This window comes from Lolium rigidum, chromosome 6, assembly GCF_022539505.1.
Source record: "Lolium rigidum isolate FL_2022 chromosome 6, APGP_CSIRO_Lrig_0.1, whole genome shotgun sequence".
Lineage (NCBI taxonomy): Eukaryota > Viridiplantae > Streptophyta > Magnoliopsida > Poales > Poaceae > Lolium > Lolium rigidum.
The window spans coordinates 350,398,013-350,406,781 of record NC_061513.1 but is presented as its reverse complement, the minus strand read 5'-3'; positions in this window follow the sequence as shown (position 1 = coordinate 350,406,781).

Below are 8,769 nucleotides of genomic sequence, written 5' to 3'. Positions count from 1 at the left end.
ATCCAATAAACAAGGACAAGCTATACAGATAAATGAAATTCATAAATCTCCAGTAACTGGAACACTTACACATGATCCAATTGATCACTGCAAGCAACAGCAATTGCTTGAGCCAACCACAGCACACACCAGCACAAGGCATGGTGATGCACAGTCACCAGAACAAGCCCAGACAGGCACAGGCACTAAGTAAAGCAAGCAATAAACAAGCAGCTGATGACCACTGGATCACCAGAGCTTGCTAAAGCATGCTAGAACCAATTCTAGCCTCACATTGACCATATAAATTAAACAGACACATTACATAACGAATTTCATCACAGATAAGCAAATGAGCTAAACACAATTATACCCAAACAACACACCATCACTGGATGGTGCTGCCTAGTCAATCAACAGATTTTGTTGAGCATTTCCATGTATTATAACACAAGGGATAGCACACCAGGAGCACTGGCTCTTGCAAAATTGCAAGAATTACACACAGTAATTAAGCCAGGGCAAGGAATTGAATACACTTGATGATCTAGATGAAATAGCATCAAGAACAGAGGTACAGGGAAGCAGCAGCACAAGCACAAGCATGAATTCATAAGCAAGGGCCATGATAGCAGCACAGCATCAGCATATGCATAGCAATAGAGCAAGCACCACAGCTAGCAGTCACAACACATGTAGGTAGCAGCAACACCATAGCACAGCAACACAAGTAAAGCAGCAGCAGCATCACGGCATAGCCGCGCCTCCATGAGTGGAGGCAGGCCAGTGGCCAGAGCTAGGCTAGAAAGGAAGGAGAAGAGCGAGAACAAGAAGAAGGAAGGCAGGCAAAAGAGAGAGGGAGGCGCACACACCTGGGCAGAAGCAGCGCAGCGTGCCCATGGCGGCACGGCGGCACGGGCCGATCATGGCAGCGCCAGGCCGCAGCCAGGCCAGGCGTCGCCGGGCGCCAGAGCCCCAGCAGCACCACAGCAAGGCACACGGCCGCGCCGTGACGCCAAGATCGTCGACGGCGGCGAATCGCCATGAATCGCCACGGCCAGGGTCGCAGGCGAGTTGAGGACGCGCGGTGGCGAGGTCGAAAACCAAATCGGCGCGGACCATCGTGTTCGCCGTCGAGAGGCAGATCAGATCCACCTGATCTCGCCGGCGGCGACGGCCGGAGCTGGCCGGAACAAATCCGAGAAGATGGCGGCGACGAGAATCGCCAGAGAGGGGTTAGGGTTAGGGTTCGGACACGCGCGAGAGAGAGAGGGAGAGAGTGAGTGGGTTGGGCCGGACGAGGTGGGTCGGCCAACCTAAATCATTGGGCCACCCTGACAGGTGGGCCCAAGGGGCAAAACAGTCTTTTCATAAATCCATTAAAAACCAGAAACTTTGAAATTAAATAGAAAATTGATAAGAGCTCTAAAAAAATAATTAAAAATATGAAAATTGATCAGCATAAAATTCTCTATTTAAATAAAATATCAAACAGAATTTTTGAAGACAAATAAGAATAAGTCTTAATTTGATGATTTAAATAAGGATTTAAATCACACATATTATTTTCAATAAAGAAAATTAGTCCATTAATGCATTTGGACTTTAAAAACACCTTGACAATATTTCAAGGTTGTATTTACCCTAATGCAAGTATCTCCAAGTTGTTCTTAGTATTAACCTCTCACATGAAATAACAACGACATCGAAAGGGGGGAACAAACCCTAAAAACTGGAATCATGCATAATTGCTTCTTTAACCATTGCCCTTATCGGACAATGATGCTATTTTTCAGTGACAGAGGACAAGGGTCAGTCCACACCATCCTACTGCAAAACTTTGCAGTGTTCAGGCAAGTTCATCACTTGCTCATGTCATTTGAGTATCTTTATCAAATTACTTGCAAAGTACTATGATTATCACTATTGCAATAAAACCAAAACCACTATTTTCATAACTATGAATATGACTATGTGGTGGGCAATGGAACCATGGATTGTGTTGAAATGGTGGAGGTTCCATTGCAAGGGTTTATATCCATCTAGGATTAAACAACAAATGTCGCCAGTGATTCTTGTGCCGTAATAACCGTGTTAACCATAAGATCTGGAATGGGACGGACTAGTCAATTGTATTTCCACCTCTCGTACATCAACGGATGCGCTTACCGTAGCAGTTGTGTCTTGCGGAACAACTGGAGGGTGGGGATCCCACTCTAATTCCCCACAGTAATGCAATGCTTACCGTAGCAGTTGTGTCTTGCGGAACAACCGGAGGGTGGGGATCCCACTCTAATTCCCCACGGTAATGCGGTCTATGATGGGTTGCAGCTGCCGGCGAAGGAGTTTATGGTAGAGCCCAAAACTGTTGTCGTGGTCGGGGTCCACCCTGAAATTACGGGAATAATGGGACCGGCGAGGACCCAGGGTCGGGGTTTGCAACAAAGGGTGGGTGTGCGAGGTAGCGGAGGAATATAATTGGCTATGACCTTATACCGGGCCTCACACCGAAGGAAGTGTGGACGGGAAAGCTGCCCGGTTGGCACCAAGGTTAAGATCTCTTATGGGTAAAGCAACACACCTCTGCAGAGTGTAAAGAACCGTGACTGTCACTCCCTCGTTCCGGGATAAGGAACTGCGAACGCGGCCGGAAAGGAGCTCCATGAAGTTCTAGTAAACCGGTGAAGGCTGACGGACATAGCTCTTTGAAATAAAAGCAATCTCTTGAAGAAATGTTTACCAAAACCTGCATTGGTATTAGACTTCCTGGTCTAATATCGTAGATAGTGCATTAAACACCTCTTATCTATAATGAACTTGTTGAGTACGCTCGTACTCATCCAAATCTTAAATCCCTTGCTTAGATTGTCTGAATCGTCTGGAGGAGGACTACGACAACTCTGAAGGAGCCGAGATCATCGGCTATGAAGAACCAGACCTCTCTGGAGGTATTGAAGGCGTAGACTACCTCATCGTCTACGGCACCGGGGAAGCTTCCGGAGGAGATCAAGCCTAGAAGCATCGAGTAGTAGGAGTAGCCGAGCAGCGAGAACTCTTAATACTTAGCTGCTCGAAAGAATAATGTATAACTTAATGAGACTTCTATATTGTAAGTTAAGTTGGGTTCGCCTCGAACCCAGGAGTATACCTCTTAGGACCCAAGAGGAGCTCCGAGACGATATGTGTATTATGCTTGTAATAATAAATGAATGAGTTATGGACCTGCTATGTTCTGTTGTACTACTCCGAGGGATGTAATATTTGCGAAATGGTACTCCGTGAATGTTATATCAACGACTGGCATACTACAACATGCAGTGGTATGCAGGGTCACCACATTAGCGCTGATAAATTAATTAACTTAAATTTTGACAAGTTCTCGATCTCGAATGAAAACACATTTGATTAAGTAGTCTCATAATATATATATAATTAGTGTGCATGCGCGCATGGCATACCTTGCATATCATTCGTGCGTATATTTCAATATATATTTGAACATATTCTTGGGGATATATATATATATATCAATCTCTCTCTCTCGATCTATATATCGTTGGTGGCCAAGAAGCACACTTATATATATATATATACGCATGCACTTTATGCGCAAAGGCGCGGGTGCGTCTAATAATTCATGTGTGTGCGTATATTTGAACATATTCTTGGGGATTTCAATCTCTATCTCTCGATCTATATATCGTTGGTGGCCAAGAAACACACTTATATATATACGCATGCACTTTATGCGCAAATTAAGGTGGGTGCCTCTAATAATGTGTGTGCGCACTCGATCGATCATCCCTAAACCTTAAACCATAAAACCCTAAAACCCTAATCCCTAAACACCCTAAACACTAAACCCTAAACCGTAAACACTAAACCCTAAACCCGAAAACCCTAAACACTAAACCCTAAACCCTAAACACTAAACCCTAAACCCTAGACCCTATACCCTAATTAACACTAACCCTAACCCTAGCCCTAATTAAACACTACATATATAGGCCAACGACACTTAATTGCGCATCAAGCAGGCGACCAACTAATTAGCGCTGATAAATTAATTAACTTGAATTTTGACAAGTTCTCGATCTCGAATGAAAACACATTTGATTAAGTAGTCTCATAATATATATATAATTAGTGTGCATGCGCGCATGGCATACCTTGCATATCATTCGTGCATATATTTCAATATATATTTGAACATATTCTTGGGGATATATATATATCAATCTCTCTATCTCGATCTATATATCGTTGGTGGCCAAGAAACACACTTATATATATACGCATGCACTTTATGCGCAAAGGCGCGGGTGCCTCTAATAATGTGTGTGTGCACTCGATCGATGATCCCTAAACCTTAAACCCTAAATTAACCCTAATCCCTAATTATACCCTAATAAACATACACCCTAAACACCCTAAACACTAAACCCTAAACCATAAACCCTAAATATATTTCAATCTCTCTCTAGATCTATATATCGTTGGTGGCCAAGAAACACACTTATATATATACGCATGCACTTTTATGCGCAAAGGTGCGGGTGCCTCTAATAATGTGTGTGTGCACTCGATCGATGATCCCTAAACCTTAAACGCTAAAACCCTAATCCCTAATCCCTAATTATACCCTAAACGTACACCCTAAACACCCTAAAAACTAAACCCTAAACCCTAAACCCTAGACCCTAAACCCTAAACACTACACCCTAAACCCTAAACCCTAAACACTAAACCCTAAACCCTAACCCTAACTAGACCCTAATATAAACCCCAAACACTAAACTCCAAACCCTAAACCCTAAACCCTATATATAGACCCTAAACCCTAATTAACCCTAACCCTAACCCTAAAACCCTAGCTAGCTAACCCTAAACCCTAAACCCTAATTAAACCCTATATAGGCCAACGGCACTTAATTGCGCATCAAGCAAGCGACCAACTAATTAGCGCTGATAAATTAATTAACTTGAATTTTGACAAGTTCTCTCGAATGAAAACACATTTGATTAAGTTGCCTCATAATATATATATACAATTAGTGTGAATGCGCGCATGGCATACCTTGCACATATCATTCGTGCATATATTTCAATATATATCTGAACATATTCTTGGGGATATATATATATATATTTCAATCTCTCTCTCTCGATCTATATATCGTTGGTGGCCAAGAAACACACTTATATATATACGCGCATGCACTTTAATTATGCGCAAAGGCGCGGGTGCCTCTAATAATGTGTGTGTGCACTCGATCGATGATCCCTAAACCTTAAACCTTAAAACCCTAATCCCTAATTATACCCTAAACGTACAACCTAAACAATGTAAACACTAAACCCTAAACCCTAGACCCTAAACCCTAAACACTACACCCTAAACCCTAAACCCTATAATTAAACCCTATAATTAAACCCTACATATATAGGCCAACGACACTTAATTGCGCATCAAGCAGGCGACCAACTAATTAGCGCTAATAAATTAATTAACTTGATTTTTGACAAGTTCTCTCGAATGAAAACACATTTGATTAAGTTGCCTCATAATATATATATAATTAGTGTGCATGCGCGCATGGCATACCTAGCTTGCATATCATTCGTGCATATATTTCAATATATATATTTGAATATATTCTTGGGGATATATATATAGTTCATTCCCTCTCTCGATCTATATATCGTTGGTGGCCAAAAAACACACTTATATACGCATGCACTTTATGCGCAAAGGCGCGTGCTCCTCTAATAATAATGTGTGTGCACTCGATCGATGATCCCTAAACCTTAAACCATACAACCCTAAAACTCTAATCCCTAAACACCCTAAACACCCTAAACCCTAAACCCTAAACGTACACCCTAAACACCCTAAACACTAAACACTAAACCCTAATTAAACCCTACATATATATATAGGCCAACGACACTTAATTGTGCATCAAGCAGGCGACCAACTAATTAGCGCTGATAAATTAATTAACTTGACTTTTGACAAGTTTTCGAATGAAAAACACTTACATTTGATTAAGTTTTGCCTCACAATGTATATATATATAATTAGTGTGCATGCATGCATGGCCTACCATGCATGCATATATATATATTTGAACATTCTTGGCGATTTCAATAATCTCTCATCTCTATCTCTCTCTTTATCGATTGGTGTGGCCAGCGCAACGACACACATTATGCTTGCACTTTACGTGCAAAGGCGGGTGCCTCTAATAGTGCATGTTTGTGCACACTCGATCGATCTAGCTAGAGTTTTGATTAATTGTGTAGCACACTAATAAAAAAAGTTGTAATTTAATTCACAATAAGTTATAATTAACCCTAACACATAAACCCTCTAAATAAACCATAAAACCCTATATAGCTAGCTATAGGCCAACGACGACCCTTAATTGCGCATCAAGCAGGCCAGGGGTCCTCGCGGTCCTCTAATTAAATATATGTGCCATTAACCCTAAACCCTAAATCGTATATATATATAGAAAACTAACCTTAATTAGATAATCAAACCCTCGTTAAAACACATAACCCCAAGCTAATTAATAACCCAATCTAATAAAACCTTGCTATATATAGCTAGTAAACCCTAGATTATATAACCCCAATTAATATATATGGCCTATATCGATCATATATATATATAGACATTATTGGGATTCATTAATTATATAATAAGTACTGATAATTCAATTAATTATATATATAAGTACTGATAACACAAATAAAGAAGTTGTATTTGAATCCACACAACCCTAATCTAAAACACATAGCCCCTAACATGGCCTAATTAATTGACCCCTTCTCTCTAGCTAATTAGTGGAAATTGCACAAAATCAAAAGGGGTCCCTCACTAATTATACATATATATCTAGATTGTGATAAACTTTTGCCCCATATTTGGTGGATGGGTGCATCTTGGCATGTAAAACAATTAATGTTTGCAAATGGCGTTGTCAAAATTTATGTACAAATGATTTCTTTCCATCCAAAGTGCATAAAATGGGAATTTTAATGAAGAAAGTACAAATAAAACAGCTCAACATGCCTCCACACCCCGATTTTCACAAGAAGTAGAGCATATTTAAAGGATAATTCCAGAGTTCTACTATTTTTCAAGCAACTTTGCTAATTTCCACCCACTCACATGACTTTATGTTGATTTAACGAAAATAGGGCGAATTTAAACTACATGGGCGGGATAGTTTGAATTGTGCACGCGGCAAAGGGAACCGCCTATTCCTCAACCTTGTGCACGGAAAATTACACACGCAACTCCATTAAACACCACCTACCAGGCGGCCCGGCCGCATGACCCCCCACCCACCGCTACACAACTTATCCCCGTCCGTGCGAAGAGCTTGCCCTCCCCGTCCCGTCCGTGCGAAGAAGAAGCTTCCCCTCCCCGTCATTCTTCTCGAGACGCACCGGCGGTCAAGTTGATCCACGGTAGGGCTACTATCTCTAGCTCAATCATGCATCGGGCAAGACGGCCTAACGATTTATATTTTCTTGATGCTGCTTAAAAAAATCGTCAGTATGCTCGAACTAGTTTTCCGCTCGATTTGTCCTCGATCAATTTGTTCATTTGCGTGGGCATATAGAGTCAGTTCTGCACTCGATCCGTTAATTTGCTGAAATGCCATGGTAGAGTTTTGTACACGATCTGTTTGCTAAAATGTCGATGGGCATTTTTTGTTTTGTACTCGACATGATTGCTTGAAATGCATAATCATGTACTAGTATAGTTTTGTACTCGATGGATATACATTTCCTACTTCGCCTTAAATTAATCACCAACCATTGTATCTCATAATTAAACAGATGGACAGAACTTGGATACTTGCATGGACACTTATGTTCCCCTTCATATATAAATGGTGTTCAACCCTTTATGGGGTTTATTAGAGCTCATGAAGGTCACAACCTGGACGTGTATTGCCCGTGTTTGCACATGTATGAATGGTGAGAAGAGGCCTCACCATGTAGTGGAAGATCATTTACACATTTTTGGGATGGACCGCACATATGTTAGGTGGGTTTATCATGGTGAACCATATAATGATCCTTCGACGGGAGAAGCGGATCTTGCTCACACCTGTATGTGTGCTTGGCATATGTAGTTAATTATTTATATTAATACTCGCCATTGTTTCGATCAATAGTTTGCATTGCTCTGTGCAAGGTTACGTACTCAAATTTAACTTGTTGCAGATGGATGGACGGGAAGGAGAGAAAAAGCGCTTGCTTCAGGAAACGGGTTTCAGCTCTGGGACATGTGCTGTGGGAGATGAGAAGGTAAATATGTAAAACGGCATTTGTTCAGGTTGCATCCCTTAGATGTTTGTCTAATCTGTTGATGTACTAATTACAAAATCATAGAGTTGAAGAGGTCTCTCAGTTTGATGGGAGATTTGAAGATGAATCTCAGTTTGATGCACCTGTGGATGGTACTGATGACAAGCCTTTCATAGACGAAGGTCCTGCACCTGAGATTATCCAGCCTACAAAAGGAGGCCGTGGACCGAGTACACAGCTTTGCGTTGAAGTGGATGCACGCCCAGAGATCATCAGGGGCGTCCTGGTAGTCTCAAGACCACCCAGCCCTAATGCACCTGTGGATGGTACTGATGACGAGCCTTTCATAGACGAAGGTCCTGCACCTGAGATTATCCAGCCTATAGAAGGAGGCCGTGGACCGAGTACATAGCTTTGCGTTGAAGTGGATTGATGACCCACAAGTATAGGGGATCGCAA